This window comes from Oncorhynchus nerka, linkage group LG2, assembly GCF_034236695.1.
Source record: "Oncorhynchus nerka isolate Pitt River linkage group LG2, Oner_Uvic_2.0, whole genome shotgun sequence".
NCBI lineage: Eukaryota > Metazoa > Chordata > Actinopteri > Salmoniformes > Salmonidae > Oncorhynchus > Oncorhynchus nerka.
In genome coordinates, this window is record NC_088397.1 from 69,554,345 (window position 1) to 69,570,625 (window position 16,281).

General features: G+C 41.9%; 1 pseudogene; it reads left to right on the forward strand.

Annotated features, from left to right (window-relative positions):
• Window positions 1-4,712: 4,712 nt before the first annotated feature.
• On the forward strand, window positions 4,713-14,531 carry LOC115131536 (heterogeneous nuclear ribonucleoprotein A1-like; annotated as a pseudogene).
• Window positions 14,532-16,281: the final 1,750 nt, after the last annotated feature.

The window sequence follows — 16,281 nt, forward strand, 5'->3', positions numbered from 1 at the left end:
TAATAAAGCGCCACTCTGCCTTCGTCACAAGGCTATCAACAAGGCAGGTCCTACAGACCCTAGTTTTGTCGCACCTGGACTACTGTCCAGTTGTGTTGTTAGGTGCCACAAAGAGGGACTTAGGAACATTACAATTGGCCCAGAACAGTGCAGCACGGCTGGCTCTTAAATGTACACGGAGAGCTAACATTAATAATATGCATGTTAGGCCTCCAGAGTGGCACAGTGGTCTAAGGCACTGCATCACAGTGCTAGAGGCTGTCACTACAGACCCAGGTTCGATCCCTGGCTGTATCACAACCAGCAGTTATCGGGAGTCTCATAGGGTGGCACACAATTGGCCCAGCGTCGTCTGAGTTTGGGGAGGGTTTGGCCGGGGGGGCTTTTCTGGGCTCATCACGCTCTAGCGACTCCTTGTGGCGGGCCGGGTGCCTGCAGCTGACCTCGGTTGTCAGGTGAACGCTCTTTCCTCTGACACATTTGTGAGGCAGGCTTCTGGGTTAAGCGGCCGTGTTGTCACACCCTGATCTGTTTCACCTTCCCCTTTATACCTGTGTTTTCTGTTTGTCTGTTGCCAGTTTGTCTTGTTTGTCAAGTCAACCAGAGTTTTTCTCAGATCCTACTTTTCCCCAGTCTCTCTTTTCTCACCCTCCTGGGTTTGACCCTTGCCTGTCCGGACTCTGAGCCCGCCTGCCTGACTACCCTGCCTGCCATCCTGTACCTTTGCCCCAACTCTGGATTATCGACCCCTGCCTGTCTTGACCTGTCTTTTGCCTGCCCCTGTTGCTGTAATTAACACTGTTACTTCAACACAGTCTGCATTTGGGTCTTACCTGAAATGTTATACGGATGTTAAGAAGTGCACTTTGGCGGGTCATGTTTCAAAGGGACGCATAACTCAACCTTCGCCACACGTTGGGGAGTTGCAGCGATGAGACAAGATTGAAATTGAGGAGAAAAGGGGGTAAAATACAACAACAACAAAAATCATCTCCAGGCTGAGAAGTATTGACACGTTGAATGTACCGAGCTGTCTGTTTAAACTATTAGCAAACAGCTCAGACACCCATGCATACTCCACAAGACATGCCACCAGAGGTCTCTTCACAGTCCAGAACAGTCTATGGGAGGCGCACAGTATTACATAGAACCATGACTGCATGGAACTCTATTCCACATCAAGTAATTCATGCAAGCAGTAAAATCAAATTAGAAAAATGATTAAAATACACTTCGATAATGGAACAGCGGGGACTGTGAACAGACAGACACATGCACACGATAACATATGGACTATACACAAGTACACATGGATTTTGTGTTGTAGATACAGTATGTGGTAGTAGAGTAGTGGCCTTAGGGCACACACTAATGTGTTGTGAAATGTATTATAATATTTTTTTTATTGTATATAACTGCCTTAAATTTAGCTGGACCCCAGGAAGAGTACCTGCGGTCTTGCATTAACCATCAGCACAGCTGAAAATGCGATGGAAACTCATTAACTTGTATTTTTTATTATGTACATTTAACTGCAAATGGTATTTTTATGTGCAACAAGTTAAATTGATGGAAACATCTCTGTTGGGAAAATGCACATTTTGTTTTCATGTGGATTTGAGAATATTCAAATTAAATCTGTCGCCAATTGTTTGGAAACCTAGCTAGTGTCACATTTCTTCTGAGTCATTACTAAATAATTTAACGTAACAAAACCAAACATTAAACCTCGTAAATAATTCATTAGGCCCAGGCTTTATTTGAAATGGGCATTTGTTTGCTGAAATGTGTGCCGTTGCCCGGCTATTAAAGTTGCAATATGTTACTTTTTGTGTGACACGACCAAAGTCACATAGAAATGTTATAGATCTGTCATTCTGATTGAAGGCAAGTCTAAGAAGCAGAAGATTCTTTTTTTGGGGGGGGGGGGGGGGGGTATTTTATTAGGATCCCCGTTAGCTGTTGCAAAAGCAGCAGCTACTCTTCCTGGGGTCCACACAAAATATGAATCGTAATTACAGAACATCACTAGACAAGAACAGCTCAAGGACAGAACTACATACATTTTTTTTAAAGGCACACGTAGCCTACATATCAATGCATACACACAAACTATCTAGGTCAAATAGGGAGAGGCGTTGTGCCGCGAGGTGTTGCTCTATCTGTTTTTCAAACCAGGGTTGCTGTTTATTTGAGCTATATGAGATGGAAGGAATTTCCATGCAATAAGGGCTCTATATAATGCTGTACACTTTCTTGAATTTGTTCTGGATTTGGGGACTGTGAAAAGACCCCTGGTGGCATGTCTGGTGGGATAAGTGTGTGTGTCAGAGCTGTGTGTAAGTTGACTATGCAAACAATTTGGGATTTTCAACACATTAATGTTTCTTATAAAAAGAAGATGTGATGCAGTCAGTCTCTCCTCAACTCTTAGCCAAGAGAGACTGGCATGCATAGTATTTATATCAGCCCTCTGATTACAATGAAGAGCAAAGCACACTGCTCTGTTTTGGGCCAGCTGCAGCTTAATATATGTTCTATGTGCAGTATTTCTATGCTTCCCTTTCTGAAGATACGTTTTTGAGCCTTTTACTTTCGCTTTTGTACACCAGCTTCAAACAGCTGAAAATAAAATATTTTTGGTTATGGAAAAGATATTTCACAGCTGTTTAGATAGTACAATGACTCTCTAAACCATAATTGTTTGTTTTGTCACAAACTGAAATTGGATATTTTAGAAATACAAAATTACTAGCCCAATATTGGACTAAAGGAACCCAACGTTACTCCTTAGTCCAGAGACAAAGCTCTGTAAGCCAAAAACTTCATCAAAACGTGAATCAACACTCATTTGAGGTACGGTTCTAAAACTGAACTAAAATATAAACGCAAATTGCAACAATTGAAAAGATTTTACTAAGTTACAGTTCATAAAGGAAATCAGTCAATTTAAATAAATAAATTAGGCCCTAATCTATGGATTTCACATGACTGGGCAGGGGCACAGCCATGGGAGGGCCTGGGAGGGCATTGGCCCACCCACTTGGAGCCAGGTCCACCCACTGGGGAGCCAGGCCCAGCCAATCAGAATGAGTTTTCTCCACAAAAGGGCTTTATTACAGACAGACACAATGGGACCAACACTTTACATATTGCGTTTATATTTTTGTTCAATATAAAAACAAATCCCTATACTTCCATATCACATCAAAATAATTTCACAAATGCAAAATGCACTGAACGTGGTTAACCGGTTAACAGTTGCAGCCAACAGTATTTTTCAGTGACAACACGTTTGTGGCTTCCTTCTTCAACACACCTTCCTCTTATCGTGTTTGTGGTGCTGCGTGTCTCCATAGTAGTCCAGTTTCATCAGGATGGGCTCTAGGCCCGTGTACATTCGCTGGATCAGCTCGTGGTACACCACCAGAGGCCACACCAACACAGGTAGGTGTTCGGAGACACAGATAGATAATTACACAGGTAGTCCACTGTCTTCCGTCTGTTTTCCGTAAACAAGCACTGTAACATGGAAATATGGCCGTGTGGGAATTCTTACCCTAAAAAAGGTGTGTATCAATAACAACATTTTTTGTTAGTTTTTTTGCTGATGACAGCAGTGGCTAAAACGGGGGGGGGGAAATACCATGACAGACTTAAGTCGATCTCAGGACGATTGTCTGTGGCCAACTTAACCTCCCCTTTCAAATCAAATAAAATGTTATTGGTCACATACACATGGTTAGCAGATGTTAATGTGAGTGTAGCAAAATGCTTCTGCTTCTAGTTCCAACAGTGCAGTAATATATAACAAGTAAATCTAACAATTCCCCAACAAGTACCTAATACACACAAATCTAAAAGGGTGAATGAGAAAATGTACATAAGTATATGGATGAGCGATGGCCGAGCGGCATAGGCAAGGTGCAATAGATCGTATATAATACAGTATATACATGTGATATGAGTAATCTAAAATATGTAAACAATATTAAAGTGGCATTATGTAAAGTGGCATTGTTTAAAGTGACTAGTGATCCATTTATTAAAGTGTCCAGTCAATGGGTCTCAATGTTGGCAGCAGCCTCTGAGTTAGTGATTGCTGTTTAGCAGTCTGATGGCCTTGAGATAGAATTTGTTATTCAATCTCTCGGTCCCAGCTTTGATGCACCTGTACTGACCTCGCCTTCTGGATGATAGCGGTGTGAACATGTTTCAAGCAGACCAGCATAGTCCCTGTGCCCAAGAACACGAAGACAACCTGCCTAAGTGACTACAGACCCGTAGCACTCACATCCGTAGACATGAAGTGCTTTGAAAGGCTGGTAATGGCTCACATCAACACCATTATCCCAGAAACCCTAGACCCACTCCAATTTGCATACTGCCCAAACAGACCCACAGATGATGCAATCTTTATTGCACTCCACACTGCCCTTTCCCACTTGGACAAAAGAAACACCTATGTGAGAATGCTATTCGTTGACTACAGCTCAGCGTTCAACACCATAGTACCCTCAAAGCTCATCACTAAGCTAAGGAAACTGGGACTAAACACCTTCCTCTGCCACTCTATCCTGGACTTCTTGATGGGTCGCCCCCAGGTGGTAAGGGTAGGTAACAACACATCTGCCACGCTGATCCTCAACACTGGAGCCCCTCATGGGTGCGTGCTCAGTCCCCTCCTGTACTCCCTGTTCACCCACGACCGCATGGCCAGGCACGACTCCAACACCATCATTAGATTTGCAGCAGACACAGCAGTGGTAGGCCTGATCACCGACAACGACGAGACAGCCTATAGGGTGGAGGTCAGAGACCTGACTGGGTGGTGCCAGAATAACAACCTATACCTCAACGTAACCAAGACTGAGATGTTTGTGGACTATAGGAAAAGGAGGACCGAGCACGCCCCCATTCTCATCGACGGGGCTGTAGTGGAGCAGGTTGAGAGCTTCATGTTCCTTGTTGTCCACATCACCAACAAACTAGAATGGTCAGAACACACCGATACAGTCGTGAAGAGGGCACAACACAGCCTATTCCCCTCAGGAAACTAAAAATATTTGGCATTGGTCCTCAGATCCTCAAAAGGTTCTACAGCTGCAACATCGAGAGCATGGTTGCATGACTGGTTGCATCACTGCCTGGTACGGCAACTGCTCGGCCTCCGACCGCAAGGCACTACAGAGGGTAATGCGTACGGCCCAGTACATCACTGGGGCTAAGCTGCCTGCCATCCAGGACCTTTACACCAGGCGGTGTCAGAGGAAGGCCCTAAAAATTGTCAAAGACCCCAACCACCCCAGTCATAGACTGTTCTCTCTACTACCGCAAGGCAAGCGGTACCCGGAGTGCCAAGTCTCAGACAAAAAGGCTTCTCAACAGTTTTTACCCCCAAGCCATAAGACTCCTGAACAGGTAAAATGACTACCCGGACTATTTGCATTGTGTGCCACCCCAACCCCTCTTTTACACTGCCGCTACTCTCTGTTTGTCATATATGCATAGTCACTTTAACTATACATTCATGTACATACTACTTCAATTAGCCCAACAAACCAGTGCCCCTGCACATTGGCTAACCAGGCTATCGGCTAACCAGGCTATCGGCATTTTCATCATGAAAAATGTCCTGTAATGTTTCAAGTGTTCTGTATTCTATTGATGTAATCTATTATGTGTTACGTATTTTAAATGCGTGTTTTTCAAATATTAATAACGTAAATTCTGCACTTCTTCAGTTTTATCTGTGAGTAAGAATAAATAAACTAATAATGCTGCTCTGGTGCACATTATAGACTATTTAATTCCCTTCATCTTAGCATCGGCATCATCAACAATCATGCATGTCAGATGAGTGCACACAGCATAACAGAAAATAAAATATTTGGGAATATAATTTACAGAACATACGTGCTGGAACTGGAACTGAGAGTCATGGTGAAGGGCTACTTAATTATAGACGGCAACCTTATTGGAGGGCGATGCCAATAAACCTTAAAGCAGCAAAGTGTAGTATCTGGGATCTACATCTGTTTATATTAGTTACTGTGCTGTTACTAAGCAGTAATGCATTATGGCAGTGTTACGTTACTACATCTAATAGAAAATGCACATGCGCACTGGAATGTCGCGAACTGTGGAGCACGAGGGTTTTTTGACAAAACGACAACTAACTGTACTCCCGTCTCCTGCCTGGTCATTTCTCCACAACACAAATATTACACAAAGCATCTCCAAACAAACTGGCATTATTGCAGTGGTATTACATAATGAACACATTTAATATCGTCACATGAATAAAATTTGCTGATGGACAAACTTAACACATACTATTCAGAATAATCAACCACACACCAAGCATGTCTTCAAGACATCGTGGACACAAAATGGTTGCGCACACAAGCAAAGTATAAGAGAGTTGTACTCCAGTCTAGTAGGTGGCGGTAATGCAACATTTATTGGATGCCAACCGCCGTTAAACCTCATCGAAGAAGAAGATCACTAGGTTGTTGATTCCTATCACGCACACAGCAATGCTGTTGTCGTTCTAGCTTTGCACGAGTTTGCGCATAAAGTAGTTTGGTTTTATCCACGCTACGGCTGAACCATAACATGTTGAAGGAGGTATCTATTTGTAGAGGACTGCTAATTCCTATGTAGGTGACATTACATTACTATTCATTCCTATGTAGGTGACATTACACTACTATAGCTGAGACAACGTATTTTCATAAGTAAAACAGGTTGGGCCCCATACAGGATATTTCTCACACACACACTCACTCAAATCATCCAGAACACTGTCACAACAGGATACTCCTAGCCACAGGTGCTAGCCGGCAGTTCGGCCACAACTCCCCTGAAGATAGGGACGCACACACATTACACACTGACCCCAGAAGACAGGGACGACGCACATACAGTACACACATAGCTGCCGAGGACACCCAGATATGACACCCACAGATTGGCAGAAAGCCTAGACTTAGAGACAAACTAGCACACACACATAATCTCCCTCCCAGCCGAACATTGTGTGACTGAAGATAGCGCACACACCAGATCTCCTTTTCAGCTGAACATGGTGTGACGACCAAGAACAGGCATGGCAGGATTCTACGATGACGGACAGACAACAGAGCCAATGCCGGATGACTACACCCCAGCCTGATCCAATCCGAAGATCCGATCTCCTAGAAATCAACCTACTTTCTGTTGTGTATATGAAGCTTGTACTCACTGTTAGCAAGGTTCTTTTCTGCTAGTCTCTGATGAGCTAACAGAGGGGCCCGTATATACGCTGTACCAGATATCTTCACTCTGAATAAACCTGTCGCTTGTCGTACAATCTACCACCTTGTCTGCATCGATCCTTGACCGACTCACCCTTCATCATATCCCATTATCAACAATCTACGTTTGTATTTATTGGATACTATTCAGTGTTCGCTAGCTAGTTAATTAATTAACGTGTTAGGTTGCAGCGTTTGTCATGTGTTATTTGTATGCGACGCAGTATTTAGCTAATTTAGCTACCTGAACATGACCACAGGCCATGTAGAACTCTGGCTAGCTAACATTAGCTAGCGCTGCAGGCGTAAAAGTCTGTCTGAATTGTTATTTGGCGAATCATCAATATTTTAACAACTTATTATGAAGAGATTTTTGTAAGGTCATTACCCCATTTCTTCACAATTGCACCTACATTTTTAATCGGGCATACATCAAATAAGGTGTACAGTTGCCATTAGCTAGCCGGCTAAACTAGAAGTACTAACGTTAGTCGAGGGCGCGCAGTGATCATTGACTGTATCATACTTCTGGACTACAAAGGGAGAAAATAGATTGTTAAACATATGTCAAGTTGGCTCTGTCAAGTTGATGCTAGCAAGATTGGTTGGCTAACTAGCTAGCGCTCTTGTGAGAACTTTATAGGCTTGTGTCGCTGACTTTAAAGGGCTAACTAATATTTGCGTTAAATGCATTTTAACGGTACAGTAGACCATTTCTGGCGGTTGTAGTAACATATAGCTATATTGAAGATGTGCTATCTATAGCCATTACCGGTAATTGGAGACCTGGCATGACATGGTTAGTAGCTAATTATGCCCATTTGCTTCTAACACATTTTGTTTCCCTGCTATTATTAATTTCAGTATCCCCGTGAGCCGGAGCAGCTCCGCAAGCTCTTCATTGGTGGGCTGAGTTTCGAGACCACCGACGAGAGTTTGCGGAACTATTTTGAACGATGGGGATCCCTCTCAGATTGTGTGGTGAGTATACATTTTTCATAATATTAGGGTCTTTTGGCTTTCCTAATTGTATCAGCAAATGAACAGTGCCAATTCATTCCTCAGGTGATAAAATATCCAGTCACAAAGAGATCAATGGGCTTTGGCTTTGTCACATACAGCTCAGTGGAGGAAGTTGATGCATCAATGGAGGCTCGTCCTCACAAGGTTGACGGCCGACAAGTGGAGCCCAAGAGAGCGGTGTCCAGAGAGGTAAGCTGTGTCTGATGTGACGACAACACATAGAAAACATCTGTTTTCATATGTTGGGGTGGTGCTGGTGATTTAATATGAAGTTGAACAGTGGTGAAATTTCCTTTTTGAGGATCTTCTGATTCTTTGAAGTGATTGAATGTAATGTGTGTTGGACAGGATTCCTCTAGGCCAGGTGCTCACACAATGGTGAAGAAGATCTTTGTGGGTGGAATCAAGGAGGACACAGAGAGCACCATCTTAGGGGCTACTTTAATCAATTTGGCAAGATTGAAGTCATCGACATCATGACTGATAGAAGAAGAGGGGATTTGCCTTTGTTACATTTGATGATCACGATTCAGTCGCTAGGATTGTCAGTAAGTCCACACCATTGGTACAGAAAAGCTGCTGTTGTGTGTTATTTTATTCATTTTTATTCTAACCTTTATTTAAATAGGCAAGTCAGTTAAGAACAAATTCTTATTTACAATGACTGCCTACTCGGGCCAAACCCCAACGGTTTTTAGATTATTATTTTTTTCCCCAGTTCAAGTAATTTACTGATATGTTTAACAATCTATTTTCTCCCTTTGTAGTCCAGAAGTATTACATTTACATTACATTTAAGTCATTTAGCAGACGCTCTTATCCAGAGCGACTTACAAATTGGTGCGTTCACCTTAAGACATCCAGTGGAACAGCCACTTTACAATAGTGCATCTAAATATTTTAAGGGGGGGGGGGGGGGGGGGGGTGAGAAGGATTACTTTATCCTATCCTAGGTATTCCTGAAAGAGGTGGGGTTTCAGGTGTCTCCGGAAGGTGGTGATTGACTCCGCTGTCCTGGCGTCGTGAGGGAGTTTGTTCCACCATTGGGGAATCATACATATATATATACATATATATATATATACATACATATATAGTATCATACAGTCAATGATCACAACTGTGAAGTGAGGAAGGCTTTGTCAAAGGAAGAAATTAACCGATCAGGTAGGAATTGGAGAAGCTACAGACCAAAGTTATTTTGCTAACTTCTTGCTTCTCAGCAACAACTGAAGCTTTAAATGTGACTTTGAGAAAGTGACTGACCTGTTTGATGCCTGTCTTTCAGGGCCAAGAGGTGGACACTTTGGCAGAGGTGACGGATATGAAGGTATATAATGATGGGGGGGGGGGGGGGGGTCGATACAGTTACATATCCCCCAAAAAACATTTGGGACCATATTATAGTGCTACTTTGTCTCCAAGTATTGATTTGTAAAAATAAGTGTGTGTGTATACAGTACCAGTCAAAAGTTTGGACACACCTACTCATTCCAGGGTTTTTCTTTATTTGTACTATTTTCTACATTGCAGAATAATAGTGAAGACATCAAAACTTTGAAATAACACACATGGAATCGTGTAGTAACCAAAACGTGTTAAACAAATCTAAATATATTTCAGTCTTATCAAAGTAGCCACCCTTTGCCTTGATGATAGCTTTGCACACTCTTGGCATTCTCTTAACCAGTTTCATGAGGTAGTAACCTGGAATGCATTTCAATTAACAAGTGTGCCTTGTTAAAAGTTAAATTGTGGAATTTCTTTCCTTAATGCATTTGAGCTAATCAGTTGTGTTGTGACAAGGTAGGGGTGGTATACAGAAGATAACCCTATTTGGTAAAAGACCAATTCCATATTATGGCAAGAACAGCTCAAATAAGAAAAGAGAAACGACAGTCCATCATTACTTCAAGACATGGTCAGTCATTCTGGAAAATTTCAAGAACTTTGAAAGTTTCTTAAAGTGCAGTCTCCTAAACCATTAAGTGCTATGATGTTGCTGTCTCTCATGAGGACCGCCACAGGAATGGAAGACCCAGAGTTACCTCTGCTGCAGAGGATCAATTCATTAGTGTTAACTGCACCTCAGCTTGCAGCCCAAGTAAATGCTTAAGAGTTCAAGTAACAGACACATCTTAACATCAGCTGTTCAGTGGAGACTGCGTGAATCAGGCATTTATGGTCGAATTGCTGCAAAGGAAACCATTACTGAAGGACACCAATAATAATAAGAGCCAAGAAAGATGAGCAATAGACATTAGACCGGGGGAAATCTGTCCTTTGTCTGAGTCTAAATGTGAGATTATTGGTTCCAACCGCCATGTCTTTGTGAAACGCAGAGTAGGTGAACGGATGATCTCCGCATGTGTGGTTCCCACCGTGAAGAATGGAGGTGGTGTGATTGTGCTTTGCTGGTGACTCTGTCAGGGATTTATTTATAATTCAAGGCACACTTAACCAGCATGGCTACCACAGCATTCTGCAGCGATACACCATCCCATCTGCTTTGCGTGTAGTGGGACTATCATTTGTTTTTCAACAGGACAATGACCTAACACGCCTCCAGGCTGTGTAAGGCTTATTTGACCAAGAAGTAGAGCGATTGAGTGCTGCATCAGATGACCAAAATCACCCAACCTCAACCCAATTGAGATTGTTTGGGATCAGTTGGACTGCAGAGTGAAGGAAAAGCAGCCAACAAATGCTCAGCATATGTGGGACCTCCTTCAAGACAGTTGGAAAAGCATTACAGATGAAGCTGGTTGAGAGAATGCCAAAAGTGTGCAAAGCTGTCAAGGCAAAGGGTGGCTACTTTGAAGAAACTAAAATATGAAGTATATTTTGATTTACACCAGTCCCTGGTGTTGTATGGAAGGAAGATAGAAGCTTTTCTCTGGTAGCTAGTCCCTTGAGTTGAGCATTTATGTGAGGCCTGGCCCATTCTCCAGGTGGTTATGGAGGGGGCTCCAGTGGTGTGTATGGAGGGGGCTTCAGTGGTGTGTATGGAGGGGGCTCCAGTGGTGTGTATGGAGGGGGCTCCAGTGGTGGTTATGGAGGGGGCTCCAGTGGTGGTTATGGAGGGGCTCCGGATGCCGACGGTTCTGAGGTAAGCACTGTACTACAAACATTGTACTGCACCTCTTGATTGGGTTGTTAAATGTAGTCTTGGAGTCCATACATTGGAGGAAAAGATAGCCATTTCCACTATGTGGCTTCCTTGATAAGCACAAGATGCAGCAGTTTTTAGAAATCAAAGCGATATCATATATCATCATATACCGTGATACATGAACATTTGATACATGTGCTTAAATGTATTATCTGAGGTAAACATAAGGTTTACATAAGTATTCACACCCCTGAGAATCACATTTGGCAGTGATTACAGCTGTGAGTCTTTCTGGGTAAGTCTCTTAAGACTTTTGCACACCAGGATTGTGCAATCCTTAAAAAATATATTCAAGCTCTGTCAAGTTGGTTGTTGATCATTGCTATACACGGGCGACAAGGCAGTTAACAACTGCTTCCCCGGGTGCCGATGACCTCGAAAAAAGCAGCCCCCCCCCCCATACACCTCTGATTCAGAGGGGTTGGGTTTAATGCGGAAGACACATTTCGGTTGAATGCATTCTTGTGCAACTGATTAGGTATACCCTTTCCCTACAACCATTTTTCAAATCTTGCCATAGATTTTCAAGCACATTTAAGTCAAAACTAACTCGGCCACTGTCTTTTCTTAGTGAGCAACTCCAAGTGTAGATTTGTCCTTGTTTTAGGTTGTTGTCCTGGTGAAAAAATGATTCTTCCAGTGTCTGGAAAGCAGACTGAACCAGGTTTTCCTCTTAAGATTTTGTCTGTACTTAGCTCCATTCCGTTTATTTTAATCCTGTAACTCCCCAGTCCTTAGCGATTACAAGCATATCCATAATATGATGCAGCTTCCACTATGCTTGAAAATATGGAGAGTGGTACTCGGTATTGTGTTCTATTGGATTTGCCCCAAACACACTTTGGGGCACACAAAGTGAATTGCTTTGTCACATTTTTTGCAGTATTACTTTAGTGGATTGTTGTAAACAGGATGCATGTTTGTACAGAATACAAATATTCCAAGTCTTCCTTCTTTTCACTCTGTCATTTAGGTTAGTATCGTGGAGTAACTACAATGTTGTTGATCCATCTTCAGTTTTCTCCTATCACAACCATTAAACTCTAATGTTTTAAAGTCACCATTGGCCTCGTGGTGAAATCCCACAGCGGTTAGTTTCCTTCCACTCTGGCTACTGAGTTGGGAAGTACGCCTGTATCTTTGTAGTGGCTAGGTGTATTGTTACACCATCCACAGTGCAATTAATGACTTCACCATGCTCAAAGGGATATTCAATGTCTGTTTTTTAAATTTTTACCCATCTACTAATAGGTACCCTTTGCGAGGTATTGGAAAACCTCCCTGGTCAATGTGGTTGAACCTGTGTTTGAAATTCACTGCTCGACTGAGGGACCTTACAGATACTTGTATGTATGGGGTACAGAGATGAGGTAGTCATTCAAAAATCATGTTTAACACTATTATTGCACACTGAGTCCATGCAACTTATTATGTGACTTGTGAAGCACATATTTACTCCTGAACTTATTTAGGCTTGACCTAAAAAAAGGGATTGAATTCTTATTGACTCAAGACAGTTTACCTTTACATTTTTAATTTGTAAAAAAATATATAAAAATATCTAAACATAATTCCACTTTGACATTGGGGACTATTGCGTGTAGGCCAGTGACCAAAAAAAAGCCAAATTTAATAATTTTCTGTTCAGTCTGTAACACAACAATATTTTGAAAAAGTCAGGGGGAATGAATACTTACTGAAGGAACTGTATTTAGCCCCTTGGCATGCGTATTTGGTTTGGACTTGGATTGGATTTGGATTGGAGTTTCAAGCAGCAGGTTTACCTCCTATATCTGCTCAGCCAAGCACTGCCACATGAAGAGATGTACAGTAGACAAGGAAAAATCATGTGGAAAGGGAAGGAGGAGACTGGGTGGGTCAAACCGTTCTTGTCAAAATACTTCCCAGCAGGATTATATGGTTTGGTTATTTTTGAAGTGTAAAGCATTCTGAGGTTTTATGTAGGTATTTTGATTTTCCCTGTACCGATAGGGTGTTTTTAAAGATTTAACTGCCACCAAATCAAGATCAATCAACCGCTTTTCAGTTCAGGTTTTTTTACATGGTCTATTTTGGTTGATGGGTTCCTGTTGATTGTCTTACATGAGATGAGCACTCAACAGCTGAGTAGATGGTACGAAGTGTTATTGGAGATTCATCAATGATCAGAGTACTTACGCTATGTTCATATTCAGTATCAAAGCAGGTGTCATTGTTTACAAAAGTTTATTTTCATTTAGATTTACCGCCATGCCTATGGTGAAAATAAAGGTCAAAGGCCTTTTTGCTTCGGGGCCGCAGAGTTGGTTTCTCCCCATAAGATTAGCATTGTTGCCAATGGACAAAATAAAAGTTTTCTTTAAAGGCTTCTCTGTTGGCTCATAGCTTCACAATCAATTGGAGTCTAGTTTACACACACAACTTGACTAGCCATTCATTTGGAGGAGCCAGCTGAGAGGGAGAGAAGTAGCAAGATCCCCACCAGTGAAGCGGGACAGCAGCAGTCTGAGTACAGATGATTGCTCTTGTAAGACTAGCGAGAGGTAGCTCGAGAAAGGAAGGGGTATTTTATACCATGCTGTTAGGTAAGATATTTTTGATCAACTTGTATGTGTAACACTCACCTTTTGTATATATGTTAGCAGTCCATGTCACCTCTCAGGGCAAATGAACTAACATGGACTCCATAGGAGTTTTATTCCAGCAAAATGATTTATTCTTAGAAAAGGAGGGCTATAGCAGTGTTTTGGGATGCCAAAATAACTGAATGACGCCAGCATTGACTGCTACCCTTGTACCGTTGCATTTGTAACAACATAAGTGGCCCAATGTCCTCAACATTTATCACTAGATCTGGCATTTGTAGTGCATAAAAATCTAGAATAAAATCACTCATTGCTTTAATAATGTTTACGTACTTTCTCTATTTCTCTTTTCATTTTCAGGGCTGTAAGATGTCTGCTCCAGTGCACCTAATCTTGCACCTCTCATCCCTACACCTGTACTGGGATGACCGGCAGTTGCAGGACCAATCTTGACACCATGGGTATGATGGATTATTATTTTTACATGTAGCCACCTCTGCTTGATGTATTGGCCACACATCCGATTATTTAAAGGATGATATATGCTTTGTGTGGCTAAACTAACTTTTTAATTGTTTTAACCTTTGTCTTTCAGTGTCATTTTAAATGAACAGAATGGGAATGCTGCTGGACAGTTATATTTAAACTTTTGTACTAACTTTCAATAAAAGTATATTTTTTTTAAGCGTGTGTCTTTATTGTATAAGCTTTGCTATTAGGATCAGGTATGTTTCTAAAACAAGTATTGTTTGTATGTGGTGTAGCGGCAGTTCAATCTGTATTGTCAACTGTACATGGTACAGATACTATTTTTACTTGATTGAGAGTGTTATTAGACATTATTTTTATCACCTTCAATTTACTGAATGTCAAATTCCTGTTTCGGGGGTTTAACGGAAGTGGAGTAATGAGGTGTAGAGTAGCTGTCACGTTTTCTGACAGAGGAGGCATGATGTTGGGAAGAAATGCAAGATAAGTGGGAAACCATGCCATGGCTCATAACCTGGCAAGTTCAGCAGTTAGGTACAGAACTACTGACACACCAGTAGGCATACTGAATTGTTTTAGTACAGCCTAGGCAGTTTTATTAATACATAAGTAATGTGTTCTGTGTTGTAAGGGCATCATTCTACCAAGGAGTCTAGACCTTTATAATAGTCTGCTTGCCTTGCTACCAGGGTTGTGGTTCAACGCCTCCAGCTCTCCCTTCCTACTACATTGATAACAGTATATGGCATTGATAAGGGAATGTATGTTTATGGTAATGACTAAAGAATTCTACCCTGAAATGCAATTATTAGATTATTTTATAAAATATATATATAAAATGAATAATTAGAGACATGTAATTATTAGATTATGTAACATGTATAATGAATTAGAGCGATAAACTTCGGTCCAATAAGGTTTGGTCGAGACAAGTAGAAGTGTGTGACTAAGAAAACACAGAGAACAATTAAACTATGCATGACGTGACCTGGTTAGAACTCTGGGAAATTTATGACGGGAAAGGGAGTCGTGTCAAGGTCCCTCGTACAGGTTGGATTGTGCTGTAAGCCACAGAATGAGACATTTGTAACACTGTTTGTTTCCATAGAGGTCCTAATGTGTGTTTAAGCTCTCGTGTCCTGCAGGTAAAATGTAGGGCGGTGGGCCTTGCTGGAGAACATGGAGGGCCTGTTCCTGGCAGTGGGTGAGATTGTGGATGGGTGTAGGCAGAGAACTCTCCTCACCCCAAAGCAGGGGTCTCTGTATTCTCATCACAACAGTGCCCTCTGACTCTGACCAAATCAACTTTTCCATCTAGAATATAGGACAATGGTAGAAGACATGGCTGGACACTCATACCTGGATACTGTCCATGGCTACCCCATCACACCATGGGGTAGCCAAGATATAGAAAGACAGGAAACTATTTGTTGGCTACCTACCACAGAGTTTACCAGTTAAATACTCTGTTACATAAGTTTAGGTTTCTGTGACTGGATTGGTTCTCAGGCCAATGTAAATCAACCGTCCTACTTGTCTCCACCCCTAGACGATACAATAGCTCCTCAATGTAAGGTTGTTTAGGGTAAGGGAGGAAGCCCATTTTTCTAAGCATTTAGATGTTAGCCATTGAGTGATATGTCCTCTTCTGTCTTCCATAGTCATCCTCGGTGTAAGGCCCCTGACGCTCTTCCTCCTCCTCAGTCAAACACCA